The following is a 26851-nucleotide window of genomic DNA, read 5'->3' as shown; positions in this document are numbered from 1 at the left end:
TAAAAATCTGAAGTTCATAGAAGTGACTTTCCCAAGGTTCAGTTATTGTAGAACTAGGACCTCCAGAGTCCAACTCTGTTTTTCTTTTCAGTACACCAAGCACCCTCCGAGACACAGAGTGATGCTATCATTCGAAAATGTGCACCAAGGGCAACTGCAGAATTTTCCAAAAGCTTACACACAGATGGCAAATTTGGCAAAGTCAAATCGAGAACACTGATTACAAGTTCAGGAAAAAACTTGAAGGGTAAAGGCAAAATGTTTAAAATCCCAAAGACCACTTTTCTTAGGAAAGCAATTCCAAAGGAAGAATCTTACTGGGTTATAGAGGGAAGCATACAGTGGCACTTTCTACAACTTGGCCACCTGCCCTGGCCTAGCAGCAGAGGAGAAAAATGCCACAGTGGTATTGAGTAGACAGACACCTCAGCCGTTGAGTGACAGTCATTGTGTTCTGGGGACTATCTGGCCACTTTGTATCTGTCCTTGTGTCTCTTGAGGGCCTGTCCCTCCCAGGTAAGTTCAATGTAGCTTCTGCAGCCCTGCTCGGAGCTCATTCTCCTATGTATTTATTTCCTACTCCTGTCATTTTCATTTTGTATACTTATAAAGCCAAATACAAATCTGAAAATGAAAGAGAAGGTTAATCATGTTGGACTCTTAAATGTTTGCTCAAGATTATTGTGGCTCTGTTGTTTCATTTTACTGCAGTGTTCCTCTTAAATCTATAGTTAGGAAATATTTCAAAATTGCACTGATGGTAAATGATTTCATATCCTGTGTAGTACAACAAATATTGTTTTACTGTGTTTTACATAAACAAAGTCATTATATAACATTTGTAGAGTAATAGATCTACCTTGTAAACATTCAATCATTTGAAGAGTTAGCAAAGAATGTGACCAAGACTGAGTATCTTGAAATAGTCTTCTTGAGCCTTTGACCCTGCTGTGAATCATGGGGGTGATTTCTCTCTTTGGTTTTTGGGTTTTCTTCTGACTTTAAGGCAATCTGTTCATCTTTTCACTCATTGTGCTTTAGGTATGGTTTCTGATTTTTAAAAAAATCCCTTCTATAGGGCTGGGGTTGTGGCTCAGCGGTAGGGCACTCGCCTAGCCCATGCGAGGCCCTAGGTTTGATCCTCAGCACCACATAAAAATAAATAAATAAAATAAAGATATTGTGTCCAACTACAACTAAATAATAAATATATTTTTAAAAATCCCTTATATAATAGTCATTAAAATCTAAAACAAAATTTTTTTACTCTTACTGGTGACAGGCATTCAACTAAAATTACAAATAAATAAATATATAAACCAATAAATACTAATGGCATCCCAGCTCTCAGCAGTCTGATTAAAAGCAGAAGCATTATGAAAGGCACGGGATCCAACTGAATGATTGGCTCATCCTCTGGCAGGCTTAACATACACCTGGTATTTTCCTTGGACATCTAGAGATCTAAATCTTGGTGTGTCTTGAGTTAAGGATGCAGGAAGGTCTAGAGATGTGCCAGTGGCTTGCAGCCCATTGCTCTCTGATGCCTTCTTTTATTTTCTGAGCCAGCTGAGGTCCCAGATCCATCTTTTGATGGTCTGGTAGGTTCTGGGTCAGGGTGACCCACTGTCCATTGCCTGTGGTTCTCTGTTCACGTCTCTTAAAACAAAGAGGACCCAGGTGAGAGGAGCACTGGGTTCTTCTCAGCTTTCATATCCTTGCCATGGAAGGAGGGACTGAGAAGGCGATTCTGTCCGGTTTTACCCTGTCCTCTTTGCCTTCTTCTCTTGCTCTCCTGGAGTATTTCGTTAAGACACTTAAGAAGAGCTGGGGTTGCGGCTAATCGGTAGAGCACTTGCCTAGCATGTGTGAGGTATTGGGTTTGATCCTCAGCACTACGTAAAAATAAATAAATAAAATAAAGGTGTTGTGTCCATCTACAACTAAGAAAAAAAAATTTAAGAATAAAAAAGAAAAACACTTAAGTTGATGACTTCATGAGATACGACTTCCTAGTCTTGAAGAAGTAAAAATCTCAGATTTTAGTAAATGCCACATTCCCATTCAAATGGTGAGCCTGTGCATAATCAGCAAAACTATATTAGAAATATATATCCCATTTGGATGATAACAGAGGAAGTTCAACAAACGTGTGGCTATAAATGTAACATAGTGTACAAAAGTTAGGGGAGTTTGTTGTGTCGCTTTACTAGCTTTTAAGTATGATTACTGTGGTTTTGCCAGAAAAAAAAATCCTAAATGCAGTCAGTTTTACCATTCGAGGGCCATGAAACATCCCCTGTAAACCTTTTGGCATTTTATATGCTAATTGATATTTCAGGAGATAATATACTATCATTTGGGAGATGTGGGGTGATTAATAAATTGGGGCAACTTGTGGGCGAGGGTAACAGGGAAAAATTTAACTCACAGAAATAACAGGCTCTACCTGGTTGGGAGTTTATCTTATCTTCTCTGTTTAGCTCAAATTAGAGAAGAGTTTTTATAGTTAAAAAGAGCATTTAAAATTGACCTTTGATTTGCATCACTCTCAGTTCTTAAACCTCAGGATAAACAAACACATTTAATATGGTATTCGTGAATTGTGAGAGTCATAGTGATTGCCCATTATTCCAGGTAATGAGGATACAATAAAAAAGCCTCCCATTACATGGTGGTTTTGATGGACACGTTAGTAAATGCTTTTGCTATTTTAATAGGCAAGAAGGTTCATCACACGGATTTGAGGCCTTCCATATTAGGCCTTTTGCAGACATAGACATGGTGGGGATCACATGAGGTTATTCGAGGGGAAAAAAAATGGAGACTAATTGAATGCAGAGGCTTCTGTGGGGCAAGCAGAGTAAAGAATTCAGTCAAATGATGTCATGCATGCAAGGGTAGCAAGTCCGTGCCCGAAAAACTGGCAGCAGCTTACCCACACCAAGCTACCTGAGACATTTCCTGGGCTGGAAACAATGTTACGGAAATTGAACTTCCCTGCCAAACTCACCACACCTTGCCAAAGCATGGGCACCGCTCATGTTGCCCGGAGTAATGACGGCTCCACAACACATCCACCCAGAAGTCCTGTGGGCGGGATGGAAGTGGGTAATGCTTGTGTCTTAACAGACTAGAGAAAGAGAATGGGGCTGCACTTCCCTTGCTCATGAAAAATGATGCTTTTATAGTGTGCAGTCTCCTGTGAATTACTATCTGGGAGGAAACTACATACCTGGCTGTGCAAACCAAAGAGCTCTGACAGAGGGTTTGTGTTTTGCTTTGCTTTGTTAGGGGCTCCATTCCTTCTTTTTCTTTTTCCTTTTCAGTACTGAGAATTGAAACCAGGTATGCTTTACCCCCGAGCTGCATCCCCAGCCTTTTTATTTTTTATTTTGAGACAGTTTCTCACCAAGTTGCTTAGGGACTCTTTAAGTTGCTGAGGTTGGCCTCAAACTTGCAATCCTCCTGCCTCAGATTCCTGAGTCTCCGGAATTACAGGCAAGTGCCTCTGCACCCAGCTTGGGGCCTCATTCCTTAGATAACTTTTAAGATAATTGAAAATCATGATTGAATATGCCCAGAAATAAAGGCTGCACTTGATTAACCTTCCTCTATCCAAATGAATCAATGTAGTCATACATTTAATAAACGTTTAAACGATGCCATTAATTTTAAAGGTTTGTTGTATATATTTATTTTATTTTCCCTATACTGGGGATTGAACTCAGGGATACTCTACCACTGAGCTACATCCCCCATCTTCTCTAATTTCAAGTCAGGATCTAGCTAAGTTGCTAGCTTAGCAAGGCTAGCCTTGAACTTGTGCTCCTCCTGCCTGAACCTACAAAGTCACTGGATTTCAGGTGTGCACCTACATTCTTAGTTCTCATACAATCCTGTGAAATCGTTGTTTATCTTTTGTTAAACACACGTGTGTATTTAAGGGCGAAAAAATGAATCGTGAGAAGTTGAAGAATTTCTTGGTTTCTGAATTGTCAGGAAGCTCAGAGCTCCCACTGAGCTTTTCTCTAAGTCCCACCCAGTCTCTCAGAAACCCTTACGCCCTCAGAGTGCAAGACCATGTGCTTTCTGTAGCATTCTTTAACCCATATAATTCTAATTTTGTCTAAGATTTATTAGATAGATGAGGTGGAAAAAAGATTGTGCAACAGGAAATTGGACTAGAACATCCCACAGTGTATCTTCCCTGCCAACTTTCTAATTAATAAGGGTGAATTTCAAATATGAAGCCATTGGGTATGACATACTAGAAATTCTACTTTCAAAACACTTTCAAAAGCTAGAAAACAAATCCAGTATCATTCATTGATTCAGCAAACAGTGATCTGGTGTGTTCTACGCTCGGCATTCACCTGAATGAATAAGATTTTGACCTCATAAGAGAGGGCAGAACCCAGAAGGAAAAAGGATTGATGGGTACTGTGGTTAATTGGGAATGGAGTCCTCAGAGGGGACAGCGAGAACTGAAACCTGGCCACAGAGAAGTTTGGGAGAAGCTTGAACCAGGATAGAGAAAGCAGCTTAGTTAGTGGTACCAAGTCCCAGAGGTTGAGGGACATGGTGTGTCTGTAGGATGGTGGAGTGCCACTCGTGTGGATGTAGAGGTGCCGGAATGGAAGAAGCAGGGAAGACTTCACTGGCTACACCCAAAGCATCAGGAAATCATGAAAATGTTTTTTTTTTCTTTTTTTTGCTGGGAAGAGATACAGTCAAAAATTGATTTAAAAAAAAAATGTTTCTTTCATTTTAGAGATCTTTCTAGACACTTTAACAAGTAATTTTAGGACCTGCTTATCATTTCTTACTAACATCTTCTTCCTCTTTTTCAATAACATCATCTAGTTTAGATTGCCTGTGAGACAGGTTGTTAGAACTTTAAAAGACTCCAAAGTCATAAAGCTTTTTGTAAAAGATTCATACAATGAACTTAGTCATAGCTGGGCATGGTGGTGCATGCCTGTAATCTCAGTGACTCAAGAGGCTGAGGCAGGAGGATTGCAAGTTTGAGACCAGCCTCAGAAACTTAGAGAGGCCGCAATCAAATTAACAAGAACTTGTCTTGAAATAAAAAAAGCTAAAGATGTGTTTAAGCACCTTTGGGATCAATTTCCAATACCAAAAAACAAGACAAAAACAAAGAACTTAGTCATAACTAAGAAAGGCTGGCAGGAAGGGAAGTCATAGTTTTAAGTATTAATGTAATGTATTCTTCCAAAGGTCTTGAAAATAATTTAACTGATCCTTTTGTAATCTTTCTATCATTGGTTTATTTGACAAACTCCCTTTTTAATGATTAATGACAATCTCTCAGTTATATCAGAGGTTTTAAATCAATGTGGTCCAAACGAGTAAGACTTCCGCCTCTTCTATAGACCGCACACAGTGGTCTTGGGATACCTCTTTGCAACCCTTTGTTCTTTTCCTCAGTGAATGCCTTTTGACTATTTCATTACCAACTTATTTGCTGTAACATGAATTCTGCTATTAATGCTCAACTTCAGCTCTTCAAACACACCATGAAGCTGGGGGCGTAGCTATGTGGTAGAGCACTTGCCCAGCATGCTGGAGGCCATGGGTTTGATCCCCAGCACCACAAAAACAAAATGCAACAGTCATCCTCACCTTGAACCAGGTATATCACAACCAACTGATTAAAAGTCTCCAGTATTACAATGCATCTTGACAAATTTGGCTATCTGCTCTCTAAACAATAATTTCCATAACTCACCTTCCTTCTCACCAACAAAATTCACTATCCTATCACGTGTAAGTAAGTATTAGCTTGCATATTTGTTCAAATCTATACCCACCATATGATTTATTATTTTCATCTTAGAAGATCTAGGGCCAACAATACATTGGAAGTGTTCTGCAAATCCACTATAAACAGTCAAGGTGAAGACTCAAGTCTGCATAGTTCACTTTCTCATGTATGCTTTTATAACTTGGATAACTAAGAGCCTAATATGTCCATTTGATATATATTTAAGTAGCCAAGGGCACCTTGTGATTATCATAAACTTAAGCCCTTAAATGACATTCAAAGCATCCGTGTCAGTACCAGCACCATCTTATCAACAAAGAATTCTCATTGTGACAAAGGCATGAAGTTATTTTGCAATTGCTGTAAATTAATTGTAAAACATTATTAAGGGAGGAGAATAGGTATAGTGCATTAAAGGTGACTCTTGGGATCAATCCATGTGGAATTTTGCAGCTTGCATTTCAAGATAATGAGATACAACTGAGCAAAAGATTTGCTACAGTAGCTAAGGTAACTATCATTCAAACTCACGTCAGTCAGTCTACCCAGAGTAAGGTAGTGATACTCTAATTGCAAGTTCAGGCCTCCTAAGAATTAACAAATTAACGAGAATTCTGAAAAGTAGTGAGATGAGGTCTTGCTCTTTACCCAGGCTGACCTCTAACAGCTGGGCTCAAGCTATCTCCTGCCTCAGCCTCCAGAGTAGCTGGCACTACAGGTGTATACCACCGCATCTGGTTTGAATTCTGTTTTTCCCTCCCTCCCTTCCTTTCTTTTTCCCTCCACCCCCATCCCCACCCCACCCTGCTCTACCCAGGTACTGGGGATCAAGTCCAGAGTTTCTCTACCACCGACCTACATCCCCAGCCCTTTGTATATTATTTTGAGATAGGATCTTGCTAAATTGCCCAAGCTAGCCCTGAACTCATGATCCTCCTGTCTCAGCCTCTTGAGCAAATGAGATTACAGGTGTGCACCACTGTTTGAACTTTCTTAATTGAATTGAAAGGCCATTGGAAACAAGATCGTAACAAGATCACCTGTTCTTTCCTCATTTTTCAGATAAAGATAAGGACATACAATCTTTTTGAGGGCAGTTTGGCTTTGCCCATTGAAACTGAAAACTGAAAGTTCATATACCCTCTGAACCCAAAATTTCATTTCTAGAAATTTTTCCAATGAAATACTCAAACAGGTGTTCAAGAAGGTTCTTCATTGTTGCATGATTTGTACCGACAAGCAGTTGAAGAGAACATATTTATCATGAATGAAAACTGCTAGGTCTGTACTATGGAATACTTTAAGGCCATTAAGAAATAGGAAACAGATCTCCATGTGCTGACATGGAAGAATATCCATGATATGTTGTTGACATATCATGACAGATAAAAGATCATTGAGATAAAATGTCTATATGCTTTATCTAACTTTTGTGAACAAATAAAACCCAAGCATTTAAACATGAGTGTTACATGGATTCATATCTGCATAGTAAAGTTTCTGGAAAATTAGCTCCAAAATATCAGTGTTTTCCCTGGGGAGTGGGACTGTGTGAGGATTGGTGGTTATGGGGAAGAATTTTCACTCTTACTCCATTATTCTACAGTTTTTACTTTTTTACCCTTGAGTTTCCTGTGTCAGCTATTTATTCCTCTTGAAAAACAAATCAGGAACAAACTAAGTCCTGGGAATATTAAAAGCTAACTGGCAGTAGAACTAACTCTGGCACCCTGATCTAGTTCTCCGTCAGTGTTATTCAGGGTAATTTTTCACTTCCCTTTATCAGAGTTATTCAGGAATTTAGAGCTAGAATTTAGTCTCATCTACTATTTATTTCTTTTGCAAGAAAACTGAGGTCAGACTAGCCAAGTGACTGGAGAGTGGCTGCTCAGTGGGTACAGAGGGACTGAGTAGGTTCTCCCCTATCCCCTCACCCTCCTACCCCAGGGGAAAGTTAAAGTAAATAAAACTGAAGAAAGAAAGCCACAGTCCCTTCTGCTCACTCATGCCAGTGTGAGCTGGCCACTTGCTCTGTCTAGGACCTATGCTTGATAGGTTCTAAGATTAATAATAAAAGCTGTAAATGTGTGTAATTTAGAGATTGAACACACTGATCTTTATGTCAATGACTAGAAACCCAGGGCTACTGAGCAAGTGACATCATTCACACCTTTCAATGCAAGTGGTATGCCATGCAATTTAGACACAGGGCTTCTTGAAATTTCTCCCCTCCCCTCTAAAACAGCCTTCTCATCAGGTGCAGTGCTGTGGTACACACCTATAATCCCAGCAGCTCGGGAGGCTGAGGCAGGAGGATCCCACATTCAAAGCCAGCCTCGGCAACTAAGGCCCTAATCAACTTATCGAGGCCCCGACTCAAAATAAAAAAATTAAAAGGGCTGGGGATGTGGCTCAGTGGTTAAGCACCCCTATGTTCAATCCCCAGTAATAACAAAAAAGGGCTTCTCGTCCACTAATGATAAAATAATTTGAAGAAAATGTAAGCACACTCAGTACGTGAAAGGAGAAAAGACCAACAGCAAAAAGTCAGGGGATAATTGTCAGAGTTAGAACTAGGCCAGTTTGAAGCCCGAATCTAAGTGCTGGTAGAATTCAAACCTTAAATCTGGAATGTACTTTCATTCTGTTCCTTAAATGGTTGAAAGGAAAGGCTTAGATACACAAAAGTATTTTATACCAAATAATTATCTGAATCATACTCTCTTGCACAGTAACGAAGAGACTCCACATTATGAATATACTTCATTTTGAAACAGTGTCAAAAGCTACTTGGAGCCCTTATTTCAAAAAGAAAGCAGTAATTTTGAGACATTCATTCTGTACACTCTTTGTAGTATGGTTAACTTCTAAGTTCACTGCAGACCCAAGTGAACTTTCCCTAAAATGCGACACAAGAGCCTGAGTTACAATCAATAAGGATGGGAGGAGGTTATTGTGCAACTCTTCCTGCAGGGTGTGAGAATTTTTTCCCTTCAGGCAGAATATACTGATTTAATCCTTACCCCTAGTGTCCCTTTATTGCAACATTCTTGAACATAGCCACATTCCATCGGGGTGCAACAGTTGACTTTTGTCTTTAAGGAAAGCCTTGGCAACTGATAGCATCAGAGGAAGAGATAAGCCGCCCCTCCGAGACAGAGTTGTAATGGGCCCCAGACCTCCGTGTGCCCATTGTGCAAGCCCAGCTTTCTTTTAGACTCATCCAAGTGCTGAGGATGTTTTGTTGTTTGCTTTTTAAAGCAGCCAGATCAGATTTTTCTCCATTGTCTAAACTCCAACAGAAGAAGCAGGTTATGTTTTAAAGGTGATCTCTATAATGTTGTGGCTGACTTGGTTGTGAAAGTAAAAGGAGAAAGGAGGAAGAGTGTGTATATTTTGGCAGTTTTTCTATAGTAACAATGTGACAGTTTTCTACAGTAACAATGTATTCACTAACAGACCTGCAGAGAACTTCATGTCTGCCTTTCAGATTCCTAATTGAATTCTCTGTAGACTCTGAGATCTTGGAGGATTTCAGTACTAAGCAAATTTAATAATCATACTTTTTCAATATTGAGGGAAAGCAAAAGAAAACTAAAATTTCTTGACAGTCAAATCCAACATTATACTTTTACATTTATAACTTCACTTAAACTTTATAAGAAATCTCATTGGTAGATATTATCCCCATTCTTAAAGAAAACAGCAGTGGAGCTGGGAGACCTTATCTGGCAGTGTGATCATTCAGACCAAGGTGGGACAATGACTGCCAAGTGAACCCCCAGCCTCCTCCTATTCCCTCTTCTCACCTCCCCCCCCCCACCCCCCACCACCCCCAGGAAAAAAGAGATCTGTTCTGTTTCATTATGTACACTTACTAGACAATTTTCTATAAAACTCAGTGTCATAAAACACAACAAATAAATGTCTAACAAGTTATTCAATATATTTGTTTAATTTTAAAAAGCGATGAACTCCCTTAATCCTCTCTCCGACTTCAAGAATACAAAAAAAAAAGGAGGAGGAGGAAGGATCCAACTACAAGCAGGCAAAGTTTTGTCTGACTATAGAATCAGGAAACCCAGTTTGCCTGGTTCCTGAAATTCCAGTGATCTGCCTGCCCTGAGCCTGTGGTGAGCCTGTCTCTCTTCTGAGAGACCTTCCTTCTCAGCTGGTTCCTGGAAGGAATGAATGTTCTCCCTACAGCTCCCACTCTCCACCCAAACTTTAAAAGATAAGAGGAAAATATTTCCCTGGCTATAAAATGGCTTGTTTTTAATATGGTATGTCTGGGCCTACATAAAATCCCTTATAAACGTCTTCTAAAAGATGACAATTTTTCACATTCCAAACTTATTTGAAAAGCCTGGTAAAATCTAGTTGGGACTATTGGGAAAGTCAATCTCCTTATGACACATATGATTTCTAATGATATGATTTCTGTCATTTTAAGTATGCTCTCCTATCAACTCAAAATGGACCAAAGGCCTAGGATTTGGACAAGAAACTGTGCAACTCCTGAAAGAAAACATAGGGGTCAACATTCCAAAAAAAACAGGCACAGACAACAGCTTCCTCAATAGGACCCCTAAAGCTCAGGAAATAATGATCAAGAGTTAATAAATGGGATGGCATCAAATTAATTAAAAACTATTGCACTTGCAAAGGAAACAATTAGGAATGGGAAGAGAGAATCCACAGAATGGAAGAAAATCTTTGCTATCTACTCTTCTGACAGAGGAGTAATATCCAGAATATATAAAGAACTCAAAAAAACTTAATGTCAAAAAACCCTAAATAACCCAATTAATAAACAGTTAAATAAACTAAACAGACATTTCTCAAAAGAAATACAAATGGTCATCAAATATATGACAAAACATTTGGTATCACTAGCAATTAGGGAAATGCAAATCAAAACCACAACGAGATTTCATCTCCCACCAGTCAGAATAGCAGCTAAAAAGAATACAAACAATACTAAATGCTAGAGAGGATGTGGAGAAAAAGGAACATATTTACACTGTTGGTGGGATTATAAAATAGTGCAACCACTCTGGAAATCAGTCTGGAGGTTCTGCAAGAGACTAGGAGTAGGACCATCATGACCCAGCTCTACCACTCCTCAGTATTTAGCCTAAAGAATTAAAGTCATCAGATACAGTGATACATCCATAACCATATTTATAGCAGCACAATTCACAATAGCCAAACTATGGAACCAGTCTGGGTATTCATCAGTGGATGAATGGATAAAGAAAATGTGGTCTATATACACAATGGAGTTTTATTCGGCCCTATAGAAAAATGAGATTATGTTATTTTTCAGGAAAATGAATGGAACTTAAGAACATTATATTAAGTGAATAAACTAAACTCAGAAAGTCAAGGGTTGTAGGTTTTCTCTCATATGTGGAAGGTAGAGAGGAAAAAAGAAAAGAAAGTAGGATGGGGGAATCTCATGAAAATGGAAGGGAGACTAGTAGTATAAAGGAAAGGGACCAAGGGTAAGGAGGAGGAGAGGGAAGGGGAAATACTGGGGAATGGTATTGGACAAATTACATTGTTATATTTTGTGCATGTACGAATATGTGATAACAAATCCCACCATTATGTGTAGCTATAATGCACTAATAAAAATATGGAAAAGTAAACAAATATGCTCTCCTAGCTCTAGTTTAGAAGTAGCCAAGTGTTATATAAATGTATTTTTTTTTACTCCTGCGTAGCATGTATCCCCAATCCTGTCTCAGTACCTGGCATGTCCTACCCCCGCAGCCAAGAATACTTTGCTGAATGAATGGATCTGGCCCAAGCCTCACTGAGAGGTAGAGGAGGCCAGTGGGGCAGCCAGCTGTGTGCCAGGCCCACTGTTTCCTCCCCTCTCTCTCCTTGTCTCTGCTTAGCTGCATCCTCTCGTCCCTTCCTGAGCATCTCTAGGCTGCCAACTATACCACCATTGATTCTCTACATTAGAGACTGTGACCCCCATGGTGCAGCCACTTTTATTTTCTGGGTCTCTGGAATATCCCTCTTTCCCTCCTGTATCTCAACTAATTAAAAGTGACCTAAATAAGTAAAATGAAACAAAGAGGAAGGATAAAACTATTTTGTAAGCTAATAGGCTTGTCCAGGCTCTATGAATTTTGTTGTTATTCATCCCAAACTTATTCCTGTTGAAAGGCTTACACCTTAGCATTTCAGTAAGTAATTTATCAAGAACCATTCATGTTAGAAGAAAAAAACTTGATTACACCTTTTACCCCATTTGATTAACAAATGTATAACATTAATGAAAACTCTTTAACTAGTAGCCCTGGCTAGCAAAGCAACCTAACGTTGACCAGTCCACCTGGTCAACACTTCAGGTCTCATGAAAGTGTGTAAAGTCTTCCAGGAAGCAACTTGTGGAGGGCAGAGAGAGAGAAGGTCTAATAAGTAAGGCCCTCTGAAGCTAAGGCCAGCCTCACCAGAGTCTAGCATCACCAACAGCAGAGTGGCCTCATGACTGAGATACCTGGAAAAAGGTGAAGAAGCTGACCAGAAAGGCTGGTGAAATGGAGGCATAAATACAGCATACGTCTCCCCTGTACCTGTGGCCAGAATTTCCAGAGATACATTATATCAGACCTGCAGTGCCACTGGCCACTACTAGATTTCTAGCAGCAAGCCTAGTGCCCAGCATGTAGTAAAAGCTCTGTCAATGTTTAATTTATTGACAGGGATGGACAGGAAGACAGAATAGAAGGTGTTGGAGGCAGGGATCATTCCCAAAGTTAGTGTCTGTTCTGTAAGCTTAAATTTTGGGTTATTTTTCAAGTAGCACTAAAACTTACCTTGAGCCGTGATAATCAGGTTTATTCTGCTTTGTGGGCTTTTAGATGGATGAAGTGGCTACAATTTCTAATTCCCTCTCATGCTTTCTAGGTCTGGATATCAGAAAACCTATCTCTACTGTATTTAGAGCATTGACGTTTGACCAATAGCAGTAGATAGCAGGGACTTTGCTCTAGAATTATCTTTTCTTCTGCTTCAATTGTTTTTTTGTAATTTTAACTGTTCATTCACCATTAAACTTTGCAAAAAAGTCTCTATTTAGGATTCATAAAGTCAATTTTCATAACTTTAGGCACTTGGGGGAAACAGAAGAGACCCCCTTGCTCTATAAAGGAAGAGAACTCACAGCCAGCTAGTTAGTGACAGGAAGGCGCGAGGTGCCATGGTGACATCTGAGACCACCTCATGTAGTAACTCTTTCAGCCCAGCGGCATTGCCAGCTCTTTCCATGTGTGTACAGAGATTTTTTTTCCCAATAGAAAATTTGGCCTTAAAAGTCTAATACAGGTTATTTTTATAGATGACCAAGGTGAGGGCCACACTAGAAGACGTCCCCACCAGGTCCCAGCTGTTCTCTAGATGAGCTCATGCCCACTTCTCTCTCTGTTATTATGCTACCTCCTATTTTTCTTTTGTCTAAAGCTAGAAAAGGCCCTCAAGGGCCTGAGCTCATGGAATTATCAGAGAGCAGATAGATGTAGGGAACACCCATGTGGTAGATGCTATGAAGAACTGTGCAGGGATTCTGGAGGGCAGGGAACTGAAGACCTCCCACAGTTGGAAGGGGTCTTTCCTTGGGAAGTGATGTTTCACTGATACCTACCTGAGTGGGAGGCGGAGGTAGTGCTGAGTCAGGTGGAATGGCACATTGAAAGGGAGGGCTGAACTCTGAACCCAGACGAGGCTGCAGCCAGACAACAAGGCCTGGCCAGCCAGGTTAAGGAATTTGAAATTTATCCCAGAAGCAAACGGAAGCTCCTGTGGGCAGGAAGACAAAGGGTCACAAGATTAGAGGTGGGGGTTTGAAAGACTCTAGGCTATGTGGAAGGGAACAGAGTGGAGATGTGCGGGAGAGGGAGGTGGTTTAGATGGGGGAGGTGGAGGGGTTTACATGAGGTGGGTGAGGTGGTTTAGATGGAGGAGGTGAGGTGGTTTACATGAGGTGAGTACCTAAGCAGGGCAGAATCCTGAGTTTTGACTTGTGAAAAAGGAGAGGTGCACTAACCAGGGAGGAAGAGAAGATTCTAACAACAGCTGACAGAGCAGCCTCCATGCCAACCACTGTCCTCTCTAATCTTCGTAACTGCGCCTTACATAGGTTCTATTGTCCTGTTACAGAGATGAGAAAACTGACGTAAAGATTGTCCCAAATCACATAAATGTTCAAGAAATTTAGTTGCTACTGCCTCTTCTTGCTCAGTGATTCACTCATCCATCCTTGGACTGTGTGCTAAGGTTTAAATCATGTATTGGTGAGGAAAACAGATGTGGACCCTGCCCTATGAAGACTGCAGCCCAGTAGAGAAAACAGACAATAAACAATTTTCTTGTCCAAGCAAGAATGGTAGGATGGTCTAGGATCCTTAAACTGATGGTAGGATGGTCTAGGATCCTTAAACTGATGTTAGAATTGTAGCTCTTGTATAAATCTTGAGATGGAAATACAGATTATTGACTAAGCTAACAAAATGCTTCCCACGTTTTCCCTGAGGTTCCACCAGTGCCTCCCCCCACCCAAGTGAATTAGGTCAGAAATAGGCCTTGTGCCAATTTTATAGGAGGAGACTGCTGAGCTAAGAAGAGGCAGCAGCACAGCAGTATTCGAGTCTCGAGGAGCCTGGGTTCCTGGTCCTGGCCACATCTGTCACCCTTCAGGTACAGCTGCCGTTGTGCACGAGGTGGTAGGAAGGAGCCCAATCTGACTGCCTCTGTACGGGTCAGGTCACAGCTCCCTGCTCTCTACTATATATAGTAAAGAACTTACATGAGAGTGCTATTTAAAAAGATGACAGGGAGGAAAAGAGAGTGCCAGCTGAATGTTTTCCACTAAAGCTCATTTTTCATAGATGTTTCTGTTTCTACACTGACAATGTACCAGGGGACAGCTCTCCAGGGCATCTGTCTTTGCTGAGTATAACTTGGTCCATGGTATATGATCCATGCTCACACTTACCTTTATATTAATCTTTTTTACTAGTTTACTTGCCTTTATTAATTTATTAATATTTTTATTAATGTTACTCCCCTCCCCTCCATATAATGTTACTCCTGTTTCCCTGATATGTGCAGAAAGGGGCTATGAAGAAGGAAAACATTGTGGAAATGATTTAAACTAAACTTTACAATGTATTTGGGGTGGTGTTGAAAAGGAATGTACTATGTTCAGCAAACTGGGGAATCAACATGTTAAATGTTAAGTCCATCTTAAGTGCTTTAAATTATAATTAGTGACTGTTTGAAATCACTAATTTTAAAATTCATGATTATTTCTTATCCTGTCTAATTTCTTGAATGCTCTAGCACAAACTCAATTTTGTCAGTTTAATCAACATTACACAAACTTTCCATTATATGTTAATGAGTTAACTACATGTCCCACTTTTCCCATTACAGTTGATCTGCCTGTTGTCCCCAGGTCCTATCTAGTTCATCATTTGTCCCAGATGAAAGAGTCAACATTTGGACAATAAATTATATGTATATAAGAAAAATGTTTATACACACACACACACACACACACATACATATACACATACATACATATATATTATATTGTGGCCAAAAGTAGCACCTGACCTAAGAAGCCTTGGTTGCTTGCATTAGCCAGGTGCTACCCACTGCATTTTAGGGTTGTTTTTTTACAGATTATTTGGTTTAGAATGTGGCATTAGCTTTATCAATGCCATTGTACTATTGTGGACTTCAGATTTAGAACATTTTTTTCAACTTTTTCTTGCTTATTTCTTGTGAAAATAGTCCTTACATTAAGATGAAAGAAAAGTGAAATACCAGGCAAAATCAGCAAACAGATGAATTACCCTGTTTGTACCCATGAAAAGTTCATGTTTAAGGAAAAGGTTTGATTTTTATTTTATACATACATATTAACTTTGTAAATCTGACCTTTTATTCCAAGAAGCTTAGCTCAGTTAACATGTCAACATTGGAAAAGCTCAGAAAAACAACAACAACAAAAAGATAACCCAAAGTTATCTAACACTGAACTTCAGGGGAGACCAAAGAGAGGTCTGCCATGACTTCTTAATTCTCCACATCATCCTCTTAAGATGAAACAGATACAAAAATCCCTGGTCAGAACCAGTGTTACAATGATGATAGATCAAGAATCTTAAGTATTTCTGCTTTCTCCTCTCTCCATTCACTGTAACACATGCATATGTCAAAAAATATATATTGAAAGCAAAAGTCTAGAGAACAATAAATGTGCTTTTTTACATGTACCTTCTTTGGGTAATGAAAGGCATCTTCTCATGCTCTCCGTGGTGTTGCTGTTGTTGAAAATACACACGGTTCTACCCACGTACAGCAACCCTTTGGGGAGAGTAGCTCCCTGTCCAGAGTTATTCATTGAGAATTAAACTTTGATTGTTTAGAGCAAAATTTCAGACTTGAAGAGATTTTCCTAATATGGAAGAATGATGTAATGGTCATGGAGGGGGGCCAGGCTCCCTTTGCTTGTTTTATTTATATTAGCTGAATTCCAGGGGAAAATGTGCTACAAAGATTGTGGGCTGCTAACTATATTTAGCCAAACCAAGTAATATCAGGAGGCAGTTTTTTAAAAGCTCTATACTCAGTGTACTAAAAGTTATTTTTCCAAGCACCTTGTTTTTATAAAGTTTTATCAAGCATAAGAAATACTTTCATGAAAATTTTACCTTTTACTTTGAGTAATCTCTCTTTAACTGGGCAAGTTTTCCCTGAGATAGTGGTTTCTGGGTCAAAAGAGAGATACTTCATGCTAAGGCCCTGGTTGAAAAGATTACATTAATTTTTCCAAGTGGATTTGGAAAAAAGGAAAGCAATAGGTGACAGCTTCTTTCCACCACTGATTACCACACTTGTTCACCACAGCTGAAAGGGCTAACTTTCCGTGTAACCAGGGCCTGGCAGGGTGACCTGAGTAAGGTTCCCTATGAAAATGGAGTCTCCCCCACCTGCCTGAAGCAGAGTACTCCCAGCCATCATGCTGAGCAACACAAAGGGGCCCAAACAGACCATCTGCTTGTGAATGTACAACAAGAGAGGGACAGTTTGAGAAACACAATCTTAGAATCACTTCTGATGTTACTTGCTGAGAAATCAGCAAATAAGTCAGAAAATGAGTAAGAAATTGGAGGATAACATCTACTGTCATGGGCAAATCTTTCATCATATCCCATAACATTGGTCACCTAGAGACCAAGTCCTTGGATTCTAAGCTCCATAGTATGATTCCTGTTAGGTAGGGCACCTCGTAAACATCCAGAGACAGTAACTCTGAGCGTAACTCTCGGAAATGAAGGAACTTTTTGAATCAAGCTTCTAGGACCACTGTCTACCAGAAATAAGGACCACAAGTCAGGCCATATATAATTTGGTAGTCGCATTTAAAAAGAAAAAGAAACAAGTGAAATTAATATAATAACATATTTTACTTAATCTAGTGTATTCAGAATAGTATCATTTGAGATGTAATATTTAAATTAAATTGAAGTTATTTTATATTCTCTTTTTGAACTAAATTTTTAAGATCAGATGTGTATTTTACTCTTACATCACATCTCAGTTTGGACCAACCATAGTTCAAGTGTGCACATACGTGCACATGTGGCCACTGGCCACCATGTTTGAATAGTGCAGGTCAAAAGGTATGAAACCAACACTAACCAATGTAGCAAAACAGTGTCTTCTAAATGGTCACCTCTATCTTTTCAGATCTGAAAACCACTGCTATGTTGCAAATCAGATAATAATAATGAGAGCCAATCCTGGTGATAGAAATGGAGTTCATTCAGTGGAGAAGGATCTGTTCAGGACCTACTATGACAGTCCCCGTGCTAGATTCTGAATCACAACAAAAGGTCCCCTTCTTAAGGGACTGATCTCCCTGGGCTGGGCATTCAGGTAGAAAGTACAAAATAGATACATAAAGGCAATAATTTTAATAGCAAATGATGTCCAGTAAATAAAATAGGATAATGAGTTAGAGACAGAAGGGAGTACTCTTGTTGCTCACTCAATGAATCATTTGGGAAATGAATTGTGCTAGGTAGTGTGAAAAATTATTTCAGCCTGAGGCAAATAGTTCCTCTAATTAAAGTGACTAAAGGAGATTCTCATTTTTTCTTTAAAAGAGAATTTCATTGTTTAAAAACACAATACCCAAAGAAATGGAAGGAAATGAGGATTCTGGTTTCTGTGTACGTCTAACAATATTTTGGTGTCAGGTCCTAGATGACAACATCTCTCCCCCAGGATCCAATAGCCAATGTAGCTAAGATATGAGGTATGACTTAAATAATACATGGTGAGACTGATAATTTAGGAAAGCCTTTTGTTTTGCTGTCTTTTAACTGTGGCAAATAAATAATATATACATAATAGATATCTCTAATATATATATACATATATATGTATATATATGTATAATATATATACATATATATGAATGTATGTATATATCTGTTCCATCTCCATATTTGCTTAAGTAAAACTTCAAAACTAATTACTTCCAAAGAATTTGGTCTCAGTTGTATGCAAGCATCAGTGAATGCTGTCACGGGCATGGGAATACAGTGAATAATTGAATAAATATATTTGGTATGGAAGCCTAAGTTTAAAAGGATCTTGGTATAAAGAGCAACAGGACTACCCTCTAGTATATATCTACAAGCTTATTATGTCTGGGGGAGCTTGGAAGGAACTCAGGAAACAGTGACAGTGAGTTGTGAGTAGAGGTTCAGCTCCTAGAATTCCAATAGGGTTTGGTGAGTCTTTGGGTTTTGTTTTTGTTTTTGTTTTCTCATTTTTCATTATGTGCATGTATTAGTGCTTTTGAGAAATACAGTTTAATTTCAAAGGAGATAAAAAATATTGTATAGGAATGGCTGAAGTTATTATGAGTTCAATTTTTAAAAGAAAAAGTTTTATTTTGACCACAATACTGATTTTCAGGAACAGTCATGTTTTAATTGTCTAAGGCAAAAGGTTAAGTTCTATTGGCCACGAAGATGGTGGTGGTGACTGAATGCTCTGATATGGTGCCTTGCCACCAGCCATAAGCAATCTTGATGGCAGTATTTTATTTTGAGACAAGAAACATAGGTTATGAGCCATTTGTCAGAGTAAATGTGAACCAAGTATTTTTGTTAGCTGAATTAAAAGTGGTTATAAAAACAAATTTTCTATTTGAAGGAGGAAAAGAGGATTAAATTTCACTGGAAATGAAAGGATATGGATAAATTGGCATTTAGTAAAACTCCTTAGGGAGAATATATATATGAAGTAGAGGAACTCTTCCGAAATCCCTTGGGTAAGGACTGAGTCCCTGCCAAAGGCACATGATAAGATATCAATAGATGATCTTCAAATTGCCTCCCAAGGAGTGGGTCTGTTTAATGTTTTCATTTTGGGGCACTGAGTAAAGTTGAGGTCACCCTAACTTCTGCCCTTTACCAGAGTTGAGACTAATCTCTCCAAATAAATACTAAACAAATAATAAGTACTGCTTTAAAGAGTCACTAATCTATTAGCAAGTGAGTCCATGTGTCTGAGGTTTTTTCTGGCCACTAAAAGGATGTGTATGTGAGGAGAGCTTTCCTGTCCCCTTACTCAAGCACCTGACCATTTAAGAGACAAAACAAGGAGTCAAAGATCCAAGTATCAGATTTGTACTGGAGGGAGCTCAGGAGAAATGGAATCCATTGCTGAGCCAAATGAGTTAAGCACACCTACCCATTCCCTGGCAGAACTCACTCTCCCCAAAAGAGGGAAAAAAAGCTCTCTCCCTGCAAGCAAGCAGCAGATCCAAAGTGAGACACAGAGGCTTCCCTCCTAGAATTCCCTCCACAGGAAAACAGTAAAGGTTGCAGTGTAAAAGTTTTTAAAAGATGATAGTATGGGGCTGAGCATAGCTCAGGGTAGAGTGCTTGCCTAGCATGGGTAAGGCCCTTGTTCCATCCCTAACACCACAAAAAAAAAAAAAAAAAATACTATGATGCACTCAAAAGGCAAAAAAAGAATGTTGATAATTTACGTGTATCATGAATAAATTTAATGTCTTCTGGCTTATTTTGACATTTTTATAAATTCTGTGGAGATTTAATTTACTCTTTTGGTATATTTTAGGAATTAACAAATATTCACAGCAAGAAAAAATAACTATTAAATTCATAACTTTTATGTTTCTATATTTTTATCTATTCCATTAATCCAATTTGGAACATGTCTTTCCTTTGTTCTCTGGATTCTTGATCTATATTCTTGTTAGAAATAATTTAAAAGATTAAGCTTTTTACTGTCAGAGAAATGCAAATCAAAACCACCCTAAGATACCATCTCACTCCAGTAAGATTGGCAGCCATTATGAAGTCAAACAACAACAAGTGCTGGCAAGGATGTGGGGAAAAGGGTACACTTGTACATTGCTGGTGGGACTGCAGATTGGTGCAGCCAATTTGGAAAGCAGTATGGAGATTTCTTGGAAAGCTGGGAATGGAGCCACCATTTGACCCAGCTATTCCCCTTCTTGGTCTATTCCCTAAAGACCTAAAAAGAGCATGCTACAGGGACACTGCTACATCGATGTTCATAGCAGCACAGTTCACAATAGCTAGACTGTGGAACCAACCTAGATGCCCTTCAATAGATGAATGGATAAAAAAAATGTGGCATTTATACACAATGGAGTATTACTCTGCATTAAAAAATGACAAAATCATAGAATTTACAGGGAAATGGATGGCATTAGAGCAGATTATGCTAAGTGAAGCTAGCCAATCCCTAAAAAACAAATGCCAAATGTCTTCTTTGATATAAGGAGAGTAACTAAGAACAGAGTAGGGACGAAGAGCAGGAGAAGAAGATTAACATTTAACAGGGATGAGAGGTGGGAGGGAAAGGGAGAGAGAAGGGAAATTGCATGGTAATGGAAGGAGACCCTCAGGGTTATACAGTGGAGGAGGTAGAGAGAGAGGAGGGGAGGGGAGGGGAGAGGTGGGGAGGGGGGAGGGTGGAGGATGGGAAAGGCAGTGGAGCACAACAGACACTAGTATGGCAATTTGTAAATCAATGGATGTGTAACTGATGTGATCCTGCAATCTGTGTATGGGGGGAAGGTGGGAGTTCATAACCCACTTGAATCAAAGTGTGGAATATGATATGTCAAGAAATTTGTAATGTTTTGAACAACCCACAATAAAAAATAAAAAATAAAAAAAAGATTAAGCTTTTTAGTGAAAGTTCTTACCTTGATATCCTCCCTGGAGAGACTAAGAATGAAGAAAGCCAGCTCCCAACCTAAGCTCCAGAAGTAGCCTCACCCACCACCCCCTACCATGCACTACTTCACTGAAATTTCCACTCACTCTACAGGATAAGACCCAGGCTCCTTCTACCTATACATTCCTGACTCCTGTGTACATTATCACACTGATACCAAACTCACAAGACTGGCTTTTTCTATTATTTATTTTAAATTTTAAAAAAAGAATAATTATATCGAAGTGTATATACCTTCAATGAAGTTGCATATACTCTTATAGTGTATAATCTTACAGTATTATAATGAAATTCAGATGATTGTGCAACACACTTCATTTATATACATTCAAATTAAGCTCAGGACCATGGCTGTGAATACTATGAGGTGTTCTTCCAAAAGGCATTTCAAGATTTTGCACCATTTTTTGGAACTGGAAATGGTCATAAATACCATATTATGGAAAATTATTGGATAGAAGGCCAGACAAATGACTCTTGACTATACACAGTCACATGTAACCTTATGTTAGAAACTTCATGTAGCTATGATAAATCTCTTTCTTTTTTTAAGAGTAATTACATTAAATAATCGGGTGGTTTTATCTAAGAATTATTTTAGTGGTTTTAGTCATTTCTTAGGGAAGAAACCTCATTTATTTTCATTCTTCCCAAGACACATTTGGATAGAATTCATTTTCTGTTGAAAATTGGATCTGCCTCCTGAGGGGCAAGGTTAGTCAGATCTGTCATTACTGCATCTCATCCTTTGGCCTCTAAGGAATGTCAAGGTTAGCTGGTCAAAAGCTAAGAAGGGTGAAAGCCATTTAAAATTTACAGTTTTTTCCATGGTCACAAGTCTCTTAATTCATACTGCTTAGCTACATCTCTCGAGCTTGCCAAAATGCATTTTTTGAGTTTTTTCAAGAACTCCCTTCTTCAGAGGAGACGTTGGAATGGGAGCCTGGTGACCAGGCAAGGCCTGCTTTCACACCACAGAACCCTTGGCTTGCATATCATGGCTATTAACATTTAAACTAGCAATGGTTGACCTTTAAGGGAAAAGAAATTACTCTGAGTACCAAGAGCCAACTGTGCATTCCTTTCATTTATTTACCCTCATGAGATCAAAATATGGAGAAAATGTTATTGGCAGTGTATTATTTATTCAGAAATGTCATTGAGTTCTTCAGTGATAGGCTTACATTAATAGGAATTTGAAAAGCATCTTTATAAATTAATGGTGTTCATCAACATGTGCAAAATATAGTATTCCTAAATTCCAGTATTTTAGTGATACAGTCTCTCAAGAGATTGAATAACATAATGTGTAAGTAATATCAGTAATATTCAGATGTACAAACTTGAAAGACTGATGGTGGCTTTTATGGTATTTATGGGCTTTTAAACACATTTAAAGGAAATCATTTAAAAATAAACCAGCCAGGCATAGTGGTACATGCCTGTAATCCCAGTGGCTCAGGAGGCTGAGGCAGGAGGATCACAAGTTCAAAGGTAGCATCAGCAATTTAGTGAGGCTGTAAACATTTAGCGAGACCCTGTTTCAAAAAAATAAAAAAAGGGCTGGGGATGTGGCTCAGGGGTTAATTGCCCTGGATTCAATACCTGGTACCAGGAAAAAAAAAAAAAAGTAAACCAACTTTGTAGTTCTTCAGATCATGAAGAACTCAGATCCACAGTGATTTAGTCAAGGTCTAGTGCTGTGGAAAGCTCTAAGGAGCTCAATGGTAGCAGCTGCTATGAAGGGCTGTCTGCAATTTCAAAAGCAAAGCTATTTTTAAGGGCTCAATTTCAGTTGCTTTGGACATTATTCTTTCTTTACTTTTTCTACAGTGGACATGTTGTTTAAAGAAGGGGGTGAAGACAGAACTAAATGTACAATGTCTGTGCCAGGAAAACTTATGGCAGTATCTCTTGCTATCATGTCATGTGTCTTTTGATTCTCTGAAATGGATCCACATTTTACTTGCAAAATATCAACTGAGACTCTTTACCCATGAGTCTCATTTTCCTGTCCCTTTACTGCATATCTTGGATTTATAGTATACAACTGTAAATAAATGATATTTAGTTAGGAGAGATTAAGCATTCAATAGTTTCTCCATGTAATGAATGCTGGTTGGTGATGCCAAAACTGAAAGAAGAAATCTAGTAGCAAACTTAATTTCTTAGTTTTGAAACCAACCGCTTGCTGGGGATGGTGGCACACACCTGTAATCCCAGAGACCCAGGAGGCTAATGCACAAGGATTGCAAGTTTGAGGCCAGCCTCAGCAGTTTGGCAACACCCTTTCTCATAATAAAAAAATGCTGAGTCTGTAGCTGCATAGTAAAGCACTCCTGGGTTCAATCCCCAGTACCCTAAATAAACAAATAAATTGAACAGCTTCAAGTGGCTATATATATTCTTATAGTTTCTCCAATAAAGAAATAAACACATTTTTAAAGTCTAGCATCTGAGACATATATGGAATGTCTTTGGGTCGTGGCCAGGCTGTATCTATATATAGCTGTTTTGAGCTGCAATGCAAATGTTTATATCCTAGTAACACAGAAACAGAAGGGAAAGGAGTGACAGTGAAAGCCACAGTCTTGGGAGGAACCCAGATTAGAAAGGCCCTCTGTGGCTGAAGTCACAGTGCACGTGCTAAGTGCTAGATAAGTTGTGGTGCCTTAATTAGAGACACTGTAACATAGTGGTCACTAGCCAGACCTGAATCCCAATTCCACCACTTTCCAGCTGTGCAGACATAGACAGCTTACTTAGGATATCTCTGTGCCTGAGCTTCCTCATCTGTAAAATGGAGATAGTAAAAGTGTTCTGTCTCCTAGGGTTTTTATAAGATTGGGAGCATTTACAGATAAGGTACTTTGAATGCTGTTTGGTACATTAGTGAGTGCTCAATAATAGGTAGCTGTTATCTGTGGCATTAGTAGTAGTACCAGTGGCAATGCTGTCAGTGCTAGTAGTAGCAGTGGTAATAGTCACAACTGATTAAGTTCTTTGCTGGCTTCAGACAGACAGTGGATAAATGGCCCCCTTCTCGGGTTTCCAGGACATTTAGTTGCTAAGACAATAACACTATATTTTCTTTTGTAGTGGGACTTTCTTTAAGATATCAACTTCTGGAATTTTACTTATTTATTTTTTGTGGCGCTGAGAATCAAATTCAGGGCCTCACACATGCTAGGCAAGAGTTCTACCAGTGAGGTGAATCCCCAGCCCTATATCTTTTAAGAGCCATTATGTTAATGTTTTATATCCACATGGTTTTTAAAAGTTTAAACAGTATAGAAGAATATCAAATGCAAAAGTAAAAAACTCCCCCTCCACCACATTCTAGTATTATTTTCCAGAGAAGAACACTTTTAACCATTTGTTCTTACTTCTTTTTTTTTTAACCTGTTCGAGATTTTATTAGTGTTCTTACTTCTTTCATAATTGAATGAACTACTATTCTTCCATTTACTGATTCATTAACGTCAGGCAGTACTATTATATTAATATTTAGTGTTTTTCTTACCAGCTAGATGTTCTTTCAGGCATTTGGCACCAACCAGCTGATAACTTTGTCATGTGAATCTCTGTATTTCCATTTCTGTATCTGTAAAACAAGGAAATAGGTATTAGAGATCATTTAAACTAACTTAAAGGAGAAAAGAGAAGGCCACTAATTTGTACATGGAATTCAGAGACAAAAATGTTCAGAGGATTATCTGGATCTAGGTGCTAAGATAGTATCCCAATTTTAAATTTCTTTCTTCTCTTGTCTTTTCTCTTTCAACTTGGCTTTTTATGTATTATAGACTCCCTTTTTATAGACTCTTCCATGACTGGCAGCCCTAGGGATTCTGTCCTTTTATTTAGCTGTCAAAGGACAAAGAGACACATTTCTCTTCCATCTTTGGTACAAAACAATCCCAGAAAAGGGCCCTAATTGGCCGGGGCTGGCCTCGGTTGTATGTTTATCCTTGGATGATTTGCTGAAGCCACACAGTGGTCGGCTAGTTCTGAACCACACCCTCACCCTGTTACCACGGGTTGGAAGACTATGACTGGCAGACCCCCAAGGAACAGGGCAGAAGCAGGTTGGTAAAGGAGGAGAGGACTGCAGTCACCAGATGGAGGGGGGAGGTGGTAAATAATAAAAACAAATGTCCATGTAACTTGGAGTTTCAGGAAACTGATTTCAAGAAGAAACTCGTTCAGTTCTCCATCCATAGTGAGTCATGACTGCTTTTATGAATGCTTACTGCCATGTCATCAACCAATAGCCTCATTTTCCTTCCAGAAAAAGCATGACCTCCGACTACACATTCTTTAACTTAGTATCAGCCATTAGCAGCTTCTGGCAGCATTTCCACAGCACTCGAAAAGCACATTAGACCTCAGTGTGACTTCCAGACAGACGTCAGTGCTTCCGATCCTAGCCCCAACACTCGCATTCAATGCAGCCCTGTTAGCAGCACTTTTGAGTCTTTATTATCTGCTGCTACACAGTGCACACACAGGAGAACCATTTCCTCTGTCTGTACAGGGACCAACTTTGTTTCCTCGGGGTACAGTCTATGCTTTGTAAAAATGACTGTAGAACAGTGCAGTGATGGGAAGAATAGGCCCTATCAAGGAAAACAATGCCTAGAGTTGACTGAAGTCCTCACCAAGTACTGAAAATGCCCCTGGGGCACTTCTCTAGGCAAACATAAACTTGATGCCATTTTGACTGACAACCAAATAAAACAAAAAAATGGGCATCGGTACAGGCTGCTACTGCCTGGAATGTGATGGAGGGCCTCACAGGAGCCAAATTAAGAGCCGCATCACAAGGTTCACGAATGCACTCATTTGGGAATGGGAGTTTTATATTTTGGATACTATAAACACAAAAATATAAGAACCACCATTCTAAGAGTCCTGATGCTTTCATTAATATGTATATATGAATATATATATATATATATATATATATATATATATATATATATATATATATGTAAAGTATAGACTTTTCCCCTTTATTACAAGATTCATTTCTCTTTTGCATATTCCTCATCAAAGGATGCCTGGCCATCTCTTCACAGAAACGCTGTAATAATAAAGATGGTACAAAGAACACTGTTCTGGCTCTGTGAAACCTGGCTTGTGGGTGTGAGACAATAATGCCATGTCACACCCTGCCAGTGCCATACTAGCCCTGTGGGCTGGGGCAGCTTGAAGGAAGGAGGAAGAGGTGGTGTGTATTATTAAGAAGGGCTTCAAGAAGAGATCAGCATTGAAATGGGCACAAAAGGATGAAGGAGGTAGAAGACCACCTCAGCAGATGAAGAGAAATTGGGGGGATGGGCTCCAGATCAGGAGAAAGGGACACGAGGAAGGAAAGCCCATGGGGAGTTTAGGGCATGATAAATCGGGCCATTTTGGAGAACAAAAAACATGAGAGATGGAGCAGTTGTTGGCGATCAGGTTGTTAGGACTGTTTGGGACCAACCTGGAAGAGTTTTGAATGTCAGACATTAGGAGGGGGAAACATGAGATTGGAGTAAGAAACACGTTGGGTTTGAAGAGGCACATATATGTTATGTTGAAGCAGGTAAGAGAATTGCAATTCAGGACTGTGGTCTGCGCTGGGGAGATTAGGGAATGAGGGTGAAGCAGTTGACTCCTGGTACAAAGAGGAGCCTAAGGAAGTTTAGATCTTGGTGAAATACCTGGATTTAGGGAGTC

At 39.2% G+C, this 26851-nt stretch overlaps 1 protein-coding gene and 1 long non-coding RNA gene across 10 annotated transcripts in view; one reads left to right on the top strand and one right to left on the bottom strand.

Annotated features, from left to right (window-relative positions):
* Nucleotides 1–26851, top strand: part of Palld (palladin, cytoskeletal associated protein) — a 375619-nt gene that overhangs the window by 298352 nt on the left and 50416 nt on the right. The window lies entirely within an intron of this gene.
* LOC131424287 (uncharacterized) overlaps nucleotides 13034–26851 on the bottom strand; it is a 29798-nt gene continuing 15980 nt past the window's right edge. Inside the window, exons 2-3 of the long non-coding RNA XR_009227056.1 lie at nucleotides 24651–24731; nucleotides 13034–13603 (exon numbers count right to left, since the gene is read on the bottom strand). This is a non-coding gene — a long non-coding RNA (uncharacterized LOC131424287). The remainder of the gene's footprint in view (nucleotides 13604–24650; nucleotides 24732–26851) is intronic.

This window comes from Marmota monax, unplaced genomic scaffold (assembly GCF_021218885.2).
Source record: "Marmota monax isolate L192 unplaced genomic scaffold, Marmota_monax_Labrador192_F-V1.1 WCK01_AAM20220418_F8-fsc00040, whole genome shotgun sequence".
Classification (NCBI taxonomy): domain Eukaryota; kingdom Metazoa; phylum Chordata; class Mammalia; order Rodentia; family Sciuridae; genus Marmota; species Marmota monax.
Note: the sequence above shows the minus strand (reverse complement) of the source record. Positions and strands in the feature narration are given on the sequence as shown.